The sequence below is a fragment of the Montipora capricornis genome, chromosome 13 (assembly GCF_036669925.1).
Source record: "Montipora capricornis isolate CH-2021 chromosome 13, ASM3666992v2, whole genome shotgun sequence".
NCBI lineage: Eukaryota > Metazoa > Cnidaria > Anthozoa > Scleractinia > Acroporidae > Montipora > Montipora capricornis.
In genome coordinates, this window is record NC_090895.1 from 16,052,130 (window position 1) to 16,068,216 (window position 16,087).

General features: G+C 38.1%; 1 protein-coding gene across 6 annotated transcripts in view; it reads right to left on the reverse strand.

Annotated features, from left to right (window-relative positions):
- Positions 1–1,345, reverse strand: part of LOC138029098 (NLR family CARD domain-containing protein 3-like) — a 38,128-nt gene extending 36,783 nt beyond the window's left edge. For 3 of the 6 annotated variants that reach the window (XM_068876789.1, XM_068876793.1, XM_068876787.1), the window contains exons 1-2: positions 1,174–1,345; positions 1,004–1,093 (exon numbers count right to left, since the gene is read on the reverse strand). The gene's annotated coding sequence lies outside the window, so the exon portion shown is untranslated. Of the gene's footprint in view, positions 1–84; positions 141–1,003; positions 1,094–1,173 lie in introns of all 6 variants that reach the window. The other 3 variants (XM_068876791.1, XM_068876790.1, XM_068876792.1) reach the window with 2 other exon arrangements.
- Between the last annotated feature and the right edge of the window lie 14,742 nt (positions 1,346–16,087).

The following is a 16,087-nucleotide window of genomic DNA, read 5'->3' on the forward strand; positions in this document are numbered from 1 at the left end:
TTGTTGCTTCAAAATACCAGACATGCCGTTTTAAATTACTCCACTGACGTATTCTTATTCCGGAATAGAGTCAATCGAACGCACCTAAGTCACTGACCGGGCGAATCTTTTCGCTCACCAAAACAATCGTGCGCTCTGTACTGCAAGAAATGAATTCCAAGTTAAATTTTTAGTCGAAGAAAACTATCGCTAATCAAAAGCAAACTCTAAATTCAAAGCTTGATGAAGCAATAATATAATAATAAGGTAAATCAGCATGAAATTGAGTCCTTTCTTGGAACAGTACATTTAAAACAATAACTAATCAAAAGCAAACTCTATTAAAATTCAACACGGTCAAGCAAAAATATTGCACGAACATTATGGGTGAGCCAAACTAAAAAGCAACCAAGCTGCTTCGTTTGATCGTATGTTTTTCAAAGAAGAGTTCAATAAGACCTCTGGGATAACTTCTTGTTTGTACATATGAACCGAACGATGCACTCTGCTGATTCCCTCAATCGATTGAGATGCATTTTGCGCCAAACGCTGTTTACGCGAAGCGACGTGAGAAATCGAATGATTACAAGCCACCTTACAAAGCTTTGATTCAAAGGTAATTCGACAAAATTGTCTGACATACGTAAAACCTAGTGTTAAATTGCAACGTATGAGTAATAGCGGATGACAATGAAGAAGAAGAAGAGGAACCGACTTCAGAGAGACGCAAATACCTTATACTACTTCGGAATCCCCTTTCGGTTTGACTTCAGTATTGAAAGTATGACTTTAAACAGTACCTCGTACGTCGACAAGAGCGACCTCCTAGCGTTTTTTCCAAATCCTACCATGCTTTATGCTTAAACAATACTACAGACTTCTCAGGATACACAATAACAGGTTATAAATAAACAGTCAACTAAAAATCATGAAAATTCGTTCTCAAGGTTGATCATCAATCCAGACCGACTTTAGAGCATAAGCTTCTGTTTATGAATTCTTGTCCATCAAATGTCTTTCTTACCTTTAGGTCAACTCTCACTCCCGCAAGATTATTCGGTGTGTTAAACGTTTACCAGCGAGGAGACAAAGGCCCTGATGTGGCGATAATCTCCTAAAAGCGAACGTAAAACTATAAGCACTGTACATTCGTGGCGGAATCGTACATTGTAAAGTCACGCGAATCTCACTTACCTCATTCACTGAATGAACGATGTGTTTATCTTGATAAACCGAAAACACAAAATGTATAATTTTTAATTTGAAGGCTTTTGCTCAAATTTTGAAACGTTTGGCAAATTCTTTCCTACCCATGACGAAACACGATGGGCGTAAACCTCCTATGAAAATGTCAAAAGATACCGGAAATGTCAGATATCATATCAATGTCACTCTTTCCATCAAAATGAATGACATCATCAAACGCCGTTCGAATCAGCCCTCCGGTTGGTTGCTTAGTGGTAAAATCTGGCTAAAACCCTATGGAAAGGAAGGCAAACGTACGAAACTCTTCTTTAATTAATCAACTATCGGATGCACTGTTGGTGTGACAAGCTTGTAATACAAAAGCACATATCCAGAATGCGTCACGCAAACTACCGACCTTTTAAATTGGCGAAGGAGGAAGACGAGGCCACCGTAACATATTTGAATTTGATGTGAGGATTTTTGGAATGAGTAAAAGTACGAATAGGGATCATACCTTTTTGTGCAGCCCAAAACTGAAGGCCGCACATGTATTAAATTAAGTAACCTTTTTTAGGGGTCACGTATTAACAGTGCGTACGATCCTTGGTGGCCTACAGAGGTTAATGAAGGAGGGTCGAGATAGGGGCCTACGGTAGCCTCTGCACAGCCAGCCCCTCCCCTCTGAGGGGAGGGGTGGCTGCATACGAGCGAGGTCCACGGCTAATACTCTTTGTCCGAGAAGACTGGAAAGTCAAATCATTATTTTGCAGACGAATTCACAAAGGTTGTCACAAAGGTAGCACTTTGTGCACAGGCGCCTCCAGCTCAGTGTGAGAGAATATAAACGGAACATATATAAGGATTTGCAACCTCGTTCCCAGGGTCTCTCTTCTCTGCCTCCATTGACGTTGTGGTTAGCTAGTCGTCTTAGTTACCATGACGACACCAATATTCTCACATGGGAAAGATAAAAATGATATCGTCACCCCGCGCGGTGAAGAGATGCTTAATTTGCCAGATGTCCTTATCGCATTTTGCAGATTAATTATGTAGACGTAGAAGTAGATTTTGTTCTTTTATTTATAAAAAGGAATATATATTAGTACTATTTCATCAATATCTAGTTAGTTAGTTCTAAAAGAAAGATATCTTGTGCGCTGTTATTTAGTTATTGTTCAGATTTTTTTGATCGAGAGGGCAATAATTATTTCATTATTTGGAGGAAGTAATGACTTGGTAGTTATTTCGAGATTCACGAAATGGAAAAGTTCGTGTTTTGGTCACATTTCCTTCAGCAAGAGATTTCAAATTAATTATCATTCATATCAACTGTCTGTCTTTCTACGAGGCAGTGCGGCCAAGTGATTAGTTAGGGCGCTTGCCTTGAGATCCGAAAATCCGAGGTTAAAGACCCTTTCTGACCACTCGTTTAATTTGATCCTGGTATTCCCTGGTACAACTTCTCCGCTGGACTGGTAAACAGCCAACTGAGTTGTCTCTTGCTTCTGGGTCGAAATTTTTAATTATCAAATGTTGTTGTTCTGGGCCCGGTTGTTCAAAAGCCGATTAAGGCTAATCCAAGATTAAAAATTAACCGAGAAGTTTATTTCTCTACTCCCAAATGCTGTTCAATACTGATATTCGGCAAAACTTTACATTGGAAGAAGTCAATCTTGAAAAACAAAAATAAGCAAAAGAAACTTCGCCAAAAAGTTTTAAACTTGAAACAAAAGTTTACGCTAATCCTGGATTAAGCTAATCAGCTTTCGAACAACCGGGCCCTGTTCTATCGTTTCATTTGCCCTTTTCAATTAGTAGGGAGCTTTAGCAACGACGACGGGAACGCCAACGAGAACGTCATCTCAAAACATAATTCTCATTATTGTAATCACTTCACAACTATTCCAAGTTTTTTGATATTACAAAGGTGTGGCAGTTCCTTAGGAATGAAATCGTTATGAGCGGCGCTTAATTTAGGGGAGAAAATTAAAATTTATCTTCAAGTGCTTACGTTCTTCATAAAACCTCGAAGTTCGCTATTTCACGTTGTTGTTTTGCTGACGATGGTACACACGAAGTGTACACACGATGCGACAACGCTGCTTTCGCTAATTTTGTCGCTGCGACTAGTTGCACAAATTCAAACTGGTTTCAATTCGTGTGACTGATCGCGGCGACAAAATTCTGCTGCAGCGACAATGAAATTAATCGTGTCACACAAGGCGATTTGTTGCAGCGACTTGTCCCCGCGACGTGTCGCAGCGACTTATCGCCTAGTGTGTCCCGGCCTTTAAAGTTTACCAAATGACTATAATAGGGACCTTCAGCAAGGACGAGAACGTTGTCTAAAAATATCATTTCTCTTTACTGTACTGATTTTTCGATTACTCCGTGTCGCTCGGTTTAGAAAGTGCGTGTCAATATTCTGAGAATAAAATTGGTGAGACTGGTGTGGATATTTAGAGAGAAATTTGAAAATTCATCATCAGGTGCTCGCGTCCTCCACATTAGGGAGTTTAAGATCTATGACGCGGCGGCAACGAAAACGTCACAAATTTTGCATATTTAATGAGCAAAAACAATAGCTTTGCACGCTGCGCACGTGCATTTTTCATTTTTGTACATTTCTTTCACGTTTTCAGCAAATCTACGACGTGAAATGACGAATTCTCAAGTTTTACGGAGAACGTGAACAAAAGACAGCGAATTTGAATTTTCTGTCGTAGATTCAATACCGCACCTCCTAATTCAGTTCCTGGAGAGTTACACTAGTTTTTAGAAGTTAGACAAGCCGACATAACGACGAAAAAGATTAATAAACCTGAACTTGCAATTTTAAATGACGTTTTCGTTACCGTCGCGTCGCAGATCTTAAACTCCCTATTACCTCAAATTTGATCATTTCACGTCGTTGTCAAGACGACAACGGCAAAGAAATGTATCAAAATGTGAAAGGCACGTCCGGGGCGTGCAGAGCTATTGTTTTTGCTAATTAAACCTATTGTTACGAGGCATTCTCGTAGCCGTCGTCATCCTTGCTTAAGGTCCCTAATATCGTTTTAATAGCTCGTTTTAGCTATCTTGTCTAGAATTGCAAGGGCAATCTTCTAAAGTAATTACTGGTAGTTTCACAAGGGCTTCAGTGTTAATCGAATGATCTGCCTACTGGTTAACAGTGAACCCTGGCCGGATCAACACTCAGGATCGTAAAATAACTGATTAGAAAGTGCTGCCTTTGTAAATACATCTGCAAATGCTTAGACTTTTGAGTCTTCTCGGATAAGGACTTTAAACCGTAGGCCCCGAATCAAAATTATATTCTATGTTCATAACTTCCCTGTGGGACGTTAAAGAACCCACACACTATTCGAATAGAGTAGGGGATGGAGTCCTCGGTGTTGTGGCTGTCCTGTTCTACCCAGCAGAAGTGGCCAGCTTGGCAGTGATGTCTCTAAAAAGGCTTCCGGTGTATGAAGCCACCTAATCATAAACAGCAATAAGTCAAAAAGGGACTCTGCCGAGTGCTGGAACATGCATGTGGCTTCCAATGTCAGTTCTAGACCTCAAATTATTTTCAACTTGAATTGCCAAGACAGACCATTAATGAATCAAAGACAACATTTCCATTGTATCAATTATTTACTCCAACCTTTTATTAGCCTGGAGATTTATTTATTATCTTCTTAGGCATTAAATTCACCGAGAGAGATTGTTAAATGGATCCAGTTGAGCTTAAGCAAAGTTATCTAGTCCACATTACTGAAGCCGCTGTCGCTGACCCTGAAAAATAACAAATAGTGATCAGAGCAGCTGATAAAACAACCTATTTTTAGCTTATTTTTTGCATTATAAGGAGGTTCGAACCAGTTTTAACAGTTTCGGCAAACTGTACCATTTGGAAGGATTGAATGTACCCAGCTGTTCCATGTAACAGTAACACCAAACACCTATTCCATAACAAGACACACTCCTAAAAATGCGCTATATCTTGTCTTTAAGCCTTTATATCCCAAAAACGGTGAATCCCAATTTTTATTTCAGGAAAGTGATTAACAAGCTAAGACGAAACTCTCTGCAAAGTTAAAAGGAGTTCTCCGGAGTGGATTCATAGCCGCCTTTACAATTTAGAAGTTTGAAGGTTGCTGTGAATCTGCTCCAGAAAATTTATTGGGGAAGCTCTATGCTTTATTATTATTGTTATCATTAATCTTTCATTTTCATTAACACCAGATATCAATCGCGATATTTACTGATGCACTTACTTAATTGTCAGTTTATCTGGATCTCTCTCCCATGAATCAGCGATTTTAGATTTGAGTTGATAATTAACAATCATTCACCGAGCCGGAGGTGAATAATTGTTTTAGTATAATTACATAAGTGATTCTTTGAAAAATAAGAATTTTCTTTAAAACAATTAATTCGTCCGTCTGTCACCTCGACAAAACGGCTTGCAGCTATTTTTTCGCGTGATAATCACCTCAAGGACAACCAATCAGCGCAGAGAATTTTCAATAATCAACTATGTCATAACACTAAACTACTTCATCCCTTGCAATGAATACTCTGACGTTTGGTCAAGTTCCAATGCTTTTACAACTATATACAACTATATACTGTTCTATACTGTAAACAGAATATGATTTCCGAACAAAAATTCTTTTTACAGGCTGAAATACAAAACAACTTGAGTAGCTGCAAAGAAGCCCATAAAAATCCAGTCTTGAACGGGATTCGACGATTACGCTGCACTTGTTCTACCATCTGCACTATCAAATTGCCTTCTGGGAACTGGTCATTTGCAAGTTCGTGTAATGTCCCGCAATAGGTGAATGTGAGATAGAGAACAGTGACATTTCTTTTGATATTCAAATTTGCCAACAACAGAACGAAAAAAGTCATTGTTTCAACAGCCAATTAGGTTCTTGTTGGCATATTAATAACAATGGGTGACGGCACGAGAAACATTGCTATATATGAAACGTGCTATTATGTACCTCTCTGTGCAAGGGGGAGAAAAATCAAACTCGACCCTGGGAGTCGAACCCAGGCCACACTGGTGGAAGGATAGTGATATAACTACTGCGCCATCCCTGTATTAGCATAAAAATTGATCGTAACGCGTTATACAAAGCACTACGGGATTAAATAGTCCAATAATGCTTCAGGCCGTGACGTCAATTGAAAAGAGTGCGATTCTATGTTATGTAATAGACCTTTGTCATAATGGCGGCCCGACAAAATGTTCTTTTGTTTCAATGCTGATAAGCCTTTATAGCCTCGTTGCAATGCGCAAAATTCAAAAGAATATGTTAACGAAAATGAGGCCAGTAGGTCCAATTAACATAAATACAATAGAATATCAAATCGGTCGCAATTTATGAAAGTGGTCTATAGCCCAATTTCGATACACTAAAATTCAGTCTTAGACCCCATTCACACCAACAAGACATGTTTAATAAACCTTGGTTTAATAAAATGAAAATCAGTCAGAGAAAAATAAAGGACTGGCCTTTACATGAGATTCAGGTGAGTTTAAATACATGCTTTGACCTATGCAAAATTGGTAGTCAACAAAAATCAGTGTACATGAAAAAAATCCTTTGAAACTGTGTTTAACTAAACACCTTCAAAACATGGAAAAGATTTGGTGTGAACAGGGCATTAGACAAAATACCTCACCTCGAGGCTCTTGGGAACTCCTACAAATCGTGGTTATTATTCCTTAGAGCCTCGAAACGATTTTCATTTTTTTAAGCTGAAGTTTAATATATCGAAATTAGCTGTGTATTCGACGTCACATCCGTTCAAAGACATTTACTTCTGATTCAAAATGGTTGCGTTAAAACCCATGAGAGAACGACATTTCTTTCAAACAGATAAGATCCTCGACAACAAAAAATACATTGTCAATTACAAAAATCTACCTTCCTCGCTGCGTGTTTCACCGCTAGACTTTCGCTCTTTTCCCTTGATCATGATGTGGCCTCCAGTGTCTCACGGCTTCTACACCACTCGCTGTCAAACCAATAAGGGTTCCATTATCTCAAGCAACTCCTTTTGGAGGATTGTTTTTGAATCCTTTCAATAAACTCCGGCGCAGATGGTTTTTTTTTTATCAGGCCAAAGACCGTTCAGCTTCGCCTCATGCCTTAAAACCCATAGAACACAACTGCCCGTTTATAAAAAGTACTTCAAAACTATTACACGAGCTGTTCAGCATGAGGGTGGTTTGTTGAAGCCCTCACCTGATAGTGATAGTCGTAAAAAAGGAGCATTAAATACCTCTTACTAACCGAGTTCGATGTCCGTACTGTAAGTTGCGGACCGAGTAAGTTGGAAGTCAGTTGTCCGCAGGCCAAGCTAGTGAGAAACATGAGTGTAGCCCTGACATGATGTCATGAACTCCGTTGCATTTGAGTTTTAAAGGAGTTTTTGCACCGTAAAACAATTTCTGACATCATCTCCCTGATAAATGTAAATCCATGGCTCTCACCACTTTGCAAAAGTCAAATTTGAAATCACCATAAAAAAGAGTGACACTTAATAGATTTTACTCTGTGTAACACCAGACGATTTTACTCATCAATGTGGGGCAGTTCAGTTTACAAGATTGGAAGTCGCTTGTCCGATGGCCAAGCTACATGTAGGAGTTTTTGCATTGTAAAACAATTTCTGAAATCATCTCCCTGATAAATCCATGCTTCTCACCACCTTAGCCACGGGACAAACTACTTTTGGTTTTGTTGAGTTTTACATTGTGTTTACGCACACTGTTGGCTCGAGAGATGGAGCGGCAAGATATGATGATGATGATGATGACAGTGCATTTAAAGGGGAAAGTATGTTTACTTAAGGTTGGGGAACTTTAATGAAACCTGTGCGGCAGATAACAGAACTTTTGGTTGTTTTATCGGATGCATGTTGAACAACAACGGCAGCTATTGATGAGAGAGAGACAGCAGAAGCAAGCAGCAGCTGTGGCACTAACAGCCAGTTCAGCAGCCTCTACAGCACCCTCGTCTGTGGATTCAAGCAAGACTCCATCTGCTGTTCCCACTTCAGCCACACCTGGCAGCAGTCAACAACAGCAGGGAAATAAACGACAGTTGGCACTCACGGTGGGTACTAACATGTGTCACTGGTTGGGTGGTCATTCGACAAAAAAATTATTATGATCATTGTTGTTATCTTTCGTATTATCACTATGATTAATATTATTATCTTTGTTATTACTATGATAAGATAAAGCAAAGTGGTCCAAACATGTCATTATGGCATAAAAAGGTTCCAGTTTTTTCTTGAAGAAATGCAAATTTTAAATAATAATAATAATAATAATAATAATAATAATAATAATAATAATATTAAAAGAGATTTCTTAAAACATAAAACTGTAAAAACCAACGATAAAATCCGACGTTTCGGAGTATTCATGACTCCATTATCAAGGAAAATATAAAAAAGATCATGCAAATTGCAACATTTAAAGCGGTTCTGGCGCGAAGAACCAGTTTTGGAACCGCTTTAAATGTTGCAATTTGCATGATCTTTTTATATTTTCCTTGATAATGGTGGAGTCATGAATACTGCGAAACGTCGGAATTTATCGTTGGTTTTTACAGTTTTATAAATAATAATAATAATAATAATAACAATAATTACAACAATAGTAGTGATGAAGGAGATGAAGACAAGGACTAGGATGGAGGAGGAAGAGGAAGATGCAGTGTAAGTGGCAGCCACTGGGGCAGTGGCGGCGGACTACAATACCCGTCACAAATCGTTGAAACAGACGCCGCTTCTCTACTTAACACTGTTTCCCCCCCCCCCCCCCCCGAAATGTGCCTTCTCCCTCCCCAATGTTGAGCCACGAGTGTTTTCACTGGGCGAAAAAGCTCATTTAAGTAGTCTTAATCTTGGATTAAACATGTTTTAAACTTTGGTTTAATTAATTTAAGTTAACGTTTAAGTTACTTAAAGTTAAGTTTAATGAAAGCTTAAATTCGTCTTTTACTTACTTAAGGTTCAAATTTAATGTAAGTTTAGTTGGGCTTAAACATAGCTGAAAGGAATGTTTAATTTCCATTTAATTCATCTTAAACATGTTCAAAACAAATGTTTAATTCTACTTTAATCTGCATTAAATGTATCTTAAACTGGCATTTAAGTCTTGTTCAATCTACACTAAACGCTTCTGAAAGAAAAGTTTAAGTTTGGTTTAATCTTGCCTGATCCTTTCTTAAACAAATGTATAAAATCTGTTTAATTCGCACCAAACGTGTTCAAAACAAGTGTTTAAGTTCCCTTTAATCTGCATTAAAAGTGTCTGAAAGTGGCGTTTAAGTTTTGTTTAATCTGTTATAAACGCACCTGAAAGATGTTTAATTCGCACTAAACGCCTCCGGAGCAAATGTTTGAATTTCCTTCAATTCAAATGTACATGAAGCATAAGTTTAACAGACATCAACCATGTCTGAAACAAATGCTTGTGTACATATACTCTACACGAGTACTATTTTACTTGTAATTTAAAAACTAATAACATAGTTCTCAACCACAATTGCACCATTTTTAATCTCAATATTGTAGACATTCTTCTGCTGAATATGTATAAGTTCAAAATGGTCATTTCCTTTAAAAAGAGTATCAATTGATACAGTTATATAAATAACAATAACTTTCTAGAATACATCATTCTTAACAATAACTAACGTTCCTTATGTTTTCCTACTCAATATAAAAATTTCCTCTTAATTGTGTACACATCGACAATTTCCATCCCTAATAAAACTTATTGTTCATTAATCTGTCACCTAATGTTTTCCAAGGTTAATTTGAACACTTCAGAACAGCAACCCTTAAAATTCATATATTAATCTACAATAATATTGTTCCCTACAGGTAAAAATAAAAGTATCAGTCTGAAACACACAGTACACTGTATCTCGAGTCTCCAGGACTTTGGTACAGTGATTTCATCCTACATTTGTCAAGGTTATCATTAACCTGCTCTTTAAATTATTTAACTTGTTAGTCAATTCGCCCTTGTCAAACGGCAGCCATATTGTCCCAAAAGACCGAAAAAGCTTGTTTTTCCACGGCGAGGCTTGGCATGGTAAAACAAAGCTCTTTTGGTCTCCCGGGACAATATGGCCGCCGTGTGACAAGGGCGAATGCTTTCCAAGATTTGGAGTTTTTGTTTGAGAAGGGACACAGGGACCATTACTTGCCTAGATTATGCTCCATCCTTCATATTTTACACTGTATATAAAAGGGTGGGAGCAAAATATGTCTACCATGTGGTCCATGCTAAGTTAAGTTTGATCCCTCGTAATCAATTACTAAAATGCAAAAACCCCTGAAGGCTGAAGAACAGTAACATTTACAATTCATGTCTTAACATACACGATTATACCCTATAAAAATAAAGCCTATCAGTCTGAAAGATATAGGACACTGTATCTTGAGTCTCCAGGATTTTGGCTTTCAATATTTTGGAAATGGTTATGTACACAGATTTGATTCTGCCACTATGAAGCTTATCAATCTTGATAATCTATAAATATTTAAGGAAGGTTAGTTACGGTCATCGCAGATTCTGGTATTCATTGAGATGACTTGTTGTAGTAAACAGGCATTACTAAAACCAGAGGTCCTAGGAGAGCTAGCTCCCCTTGTCACTACCAGTATTAATAAATAGCATATTATAGAATGTATTTTTTTCGGTCAGAGTTGACACAGACATGCTCAGAAAAAGAAAATCTGAGTTCTCCCAAAAGGTTTGGATGATCTACCACTGAGACCACTGTGAAATTGATTCGCTATTCCGATTGTGATATTATTTCTCTTGGAGCTCCTGAGAAAAAATAGTGAAGTGCATTGTCTCTATTCCTTATCTCAAATAACTACACACAGGTGTCAAAGGAACACGGAACCTTTTCCTTCTTTGCTATAATCTGAACAGTTCTATGTACAAAAATAAGCTAACTTTGTAAAAAATTACATTATTAAAAGAGATCATTTGTTGTAACGACCAGACGACTTTCTTAGCGCTGAAACTCAACGATTCACCACTGTGTTCTAAAGTAAAGTAATTATCCTACCATAGACTTTAAGAACTATCGGTTCACCATGGTGAAGCCCTACAAATAGCCTTATTGAATAGCTTAATCAATAAAATTATCCCTAAGGTGCATGTTCCGTGATCTGTTCTATCGCTTAAAACACTTGTAGATGCAGTAGCTTTTGTTTTTGGTTCTTAAAAAAGGCAAAGAATTTTCTAAACACCATGGTGAATCGTGTAACACTTAAGCCATGGCAAAGATTAAATGTCAACAAACTCGGCGATATTCACATAAGATCAGTCGTCACTGAATTAGTCGTCTTGTGGGAAAATAAGTCGACTAAAACATTTTCCACACGGGACTGACTTCTGCTGTGCCTCGGGTATTTGATGGAAGAGATTGAAGACTCGCCCCCTACCTTAATATACAATCCGCGTTTCTTGAAAAGGAAAGACATTTAGCAACAGACATGCCCTTATTTATCGCGCTGAGAAAATCTAATCAGCTTAGGTAAATATCATTTCCCCTTTTCAAAAGTTGGAATATATGTCTTTAGAATGCAGGAAGTGAAGTTTCATCAGCGACCTCACATTTTCCGCATGTCTTAATTACTGCCTGTATGTGTAACACACTGCTTTAAGGTGGCTGGAACCAGTTTCACCACTTTTAGAGACCTTCTTATTAGATAGGTTATAACTACTATACTGTATCACGTAACAGCAATGTTATGGTACCACATCAAACACCAATTATTGCTTAACGAGATGCGCTCACAATTTTGACGTAATAGGTTACTATGGCAACATGAAAGCTCTCCAAAAACACCCTATATTTCGTGTTTACTCGCTTATACCTTAAAAATGAACTCGGTGACCCCCATTTTTTATTGTAAAATAGTAATTAGCAATTTGAGATAGGACTATCTGCAAAGTTAAAAAAAATTCTTGGGAGCCAATTCAGAGCTACCTTAATTTTTCGAAATTTTAAGATAGCTCTGAATTGGCTCCCAAGAATTTTTTTTAACTTTGCAGATAGTACTATCTCAAATTGCTAATTACTATTTTACATTATTATATGACTCTGTCTCACAAGGACTGGGAACTACCAAGTTCACGAATTTGATTGGCTGAAATCGATATTGACCACCGCGGTCTAGATTTTCCCATCTAGACCGGCATCTAGACCGGTAATGTTTCGCGGTGAATAGATGCATACTAAAATGCAAAAATATTGAGTATTTTCTTCTACCAATATATATTTATGGAAGTGCCAAACAGCATGATGACAAAAGAGAGGATAACGAGCAAACTTTGCAGAATTAAGTTCAGCTCATCACCACTCATCGCCGTTCGCAAGCAAAATGTCAGTTAGTACAAACCAGTTACATTAAACGAATTAAATTGTTCTTGTTTGGCCATATAATAAACATCTTATTAACCGAGCTACAACCCCGGTCAAAATTGTTGGAACACTTTATGGGAATCTCCCCCTTTCCCCTTCACAAAGTTGAAAACAGTTGGTGATCACACATTTTCCTGCAAAACTCGCGGTATTCCCCAACTTTGTAAGGGGGGAAGGGGTATAGTGTCCTGAAGTGTCAAGTGTTCCAACGATTAATGACAGGGGTTGTCTGTAGACGTAATAAGATCGGGAAGTTCCAGAGAGATAGTGAGACAACATTGTGCGTCACGCTTTTCGTGTGTCTTGTGAAGACTCCAGGGGGTTTTTTCTATTTTTTGGAAGAAAAAATGCTATGTTCTACGTTAAACTGGGACATTCCTTTACTAATTGCATGGTATATTATATAACAGTCAAGGAAAGGAAATTTATGAAAACAGAACGTAAAAAGTAGAGTGCATAGCAATGGTATTTAGAAGTCGCATTAATAGTGATATTAGAGCTCGTGTCTTTTCCTTAAGGCATATTGAAGGTCTCTCCGTTCGAAAAATAGCTGATATTTGTAACGTTTCACCAAGTAGTGTGTTAAGGATCTGTAGAGAAAAACTCGGAAAGAAGAAATGTCCGAAAACACCTTCTAATCGAACAACTGCGTTCGGTCTGTACTGGCGACCTCGGTCAAGATTCTCCCATACAGACCGCCCGCTCAGTTAATAAGAACTAAATAAAAAATGGGGGTCACCGAGTTCATTTTTAAGGTATAAGCGAGTAAAGACGAAATATAGGGTGTTTTTGGAGAGCTTTCATGTTGCCATGGTAACCTATTACGTCAAAATAGTGAGCGCATTTTGTTAAGTAATAATTGGTGTTTGATATGGTACCATAACATTTCTTTTACGTGATACAGTTTTGTAGTGACAACCCTTCTAATAAAAAGGTCCTTAAAAGTAGTGAAACTGGTTCCAGCCACCTTAAATTTCCTTATTTTTATCTTTTCCTTTTATTTTCAAATATAAGTGAACAATAATCCGACATCGTAAATTTCTCTTTCTCATCTGTGCGCGAACCAAGCGATATTCCATCGATGATCGAAAAAATCGTCTTGAACAGAAATTGTTACTCTTTCCACTCTTCAGACTAAATACGATTCACCACTGTGTTCTAAAGTAAAGTTGTGCGAAATGTACACCTGTGTTATGAATTTTAAAGAGAACTCCACTCTGGCTAACTAATGATTTCAAACCGAAAAAATAATGCTTGTTTGTCAGATTTGTTCGACAATTTTCTTCACATGCAAAAATGTATTTGTATCGAAAAAAATGAATTTTAGAATCACTTATTTTCACTTTGAAATTTCCCGGTCGCCACCATCTTGAATAATTGTGTCGTGCCCTTAAATTAATACTTTTGAAAAACAAAACATGCGTTTTTCAAATTCATTTATTTTGGATACAGACACTTCCGTTGGAAAAAGTTCTTACAATTTTGATTGTAAACAATTTTCTGTGGTTTCAAGTTACTGTCTTTCTTTTTCAAATCTAAAAAGTAATTTCTCCTTCTCAAAATGACGTTCCTTTTGACACCCTTCATGTGCTTGCGTTGTCGATAAAAACCTCAGAATCCCTGTTTGTAATGGTTCATTTCCTTGGGGCGACAAAGAGCGTCAGGGGGAATAGATTAACTATAAATCAACTCAAATTTTATTGAAAAAAGGCCAGAGAATGGAGTTGCAAGCAACGTTCGCTTTCATTATACATTGTGCTGTCTCATATAATCGTAGAATCTGAGTCAGTCAGAATAGTGGGTTAAGGGATTAGTTTTTGGACAACTGACTTCTTGTCGAAATAGAGTAATGATCCTCGGACTTATCTGGACAATTTAAGGAACTGTCTTTTACAGACAACAGAAAATTTCAGGTGGCTTCAACGAGATTCGAACCATGACCTCTGCGATGCCGGTGCAATGCTCTTCAAACTGAGCTATGAAGCTACTCATTTGGAAGTAGGCCAATATGTTGGGCTCATGTGTTCCTATGAAAGGGATAGTGAATGAAAGAAATGTGTATTAATAATCCTCGTACTTATCTGGACAATTTAAGCAGTTCTGTCTTTAAGACACCTAAAAAATTCAGGTGGCCTCGACGAGATTCAAACCCATGACCTCTACGATGCCGGTGCAATGCTCTGCCAACTGAGCTATGAAGCCACTCAGTTGGGAGCGGGTTAATTAAGGACAGTGCCTGCTAATTCAAAGGTGTTTTTGCACGGTTTACTGAATATGCGGGAAAAGCAGATCTTGATGAGTGTTAATGAAATGCAAAAAGAAAATTGAGGCTAACCATGCATTTTTCGAAGATAATTGATCAACAATAATTATTTGTAAAAAGCCTTAAGATAAAAGGCAATGCACGGCGTTCTTTTTCAAATTGAAGCTTAATTATCTCTTAAAAATGCGTGGTTACCCCCAATTTTCTTTTTGGATACCAAGAGCACTTGCAAAGTTCTTTTTTCTCCGCGTAGTTTTAAACTGCGCAAAAACACCCCTGTCTCAATAAGTACCACCATAGGAAATCCGAGTATCTCGAGATGCGCAGAACATATACGCAATAACAATAGTAGGCACCGTTCTTAATAGAGGCTTTAGATCGGAGGACGAGGACAACTAAGGGCGCTTTCCGTTTGTAAGAACCGGCCGGTCGGACTGGTCCTTCCGTGAATGGAACGCGCGAGTTCTGAGAAGTGATAGAACTGGTTCTGGCGAAATTGGCCAAGCTCATTGAGTAGGGCCGCTCAGTTCTCTCAGTTCTGCGCGGAACGCGGGAAAATTTGTACGCGTTAGAAAATGGCAGCAAGTTTATCGCAGACTTGTGGTGAGTATTATAAATATATTTTGTACATTGTTTTGGTTAAAAGGAAGATTCCTTTTTCTGAAGTGCCTTGTGAAGGTATTCATAAACGAATTTTATTTCATTGCAGGACTAGAGAACGAAGAAAAACTTGTGACGTGGACAACAAGGAGCACAAAACTATTGATTTCCTTAAGCAGGGAAAAAGCCGGCCTCTTTGACAAGGGTAAAGTACGAAAGAAAGTCGCTTGGGATAAAGAGCAGAGCTCTTAAACCTGCCAATGCACCGCGACACACTTGACATCGTAACGTCGAAACGATCAGGTATTTGATGGTAGGTCTCTTCGTTTGCAAGGGCCCATACGGTCAGAGCTATCTGTTTTCTTGCTTCAATGGGCCGCCGGCCAAATGCATTTCCCTTCGGAATATGCTCACTTGGTGCTAACAATTGAGCAAGTAGTTCAAATGGCGAGGATGACATCCGGAAATGGCTCTGGTATCCATCGCACTGATAGCGAGGAACCGTGACTTCAAAATATTGCGCAATTCTACTTAATACACCCCGCGAAAAAATACAACATTAAAAAAAAAAAAAACTTCGTCTTCTGCA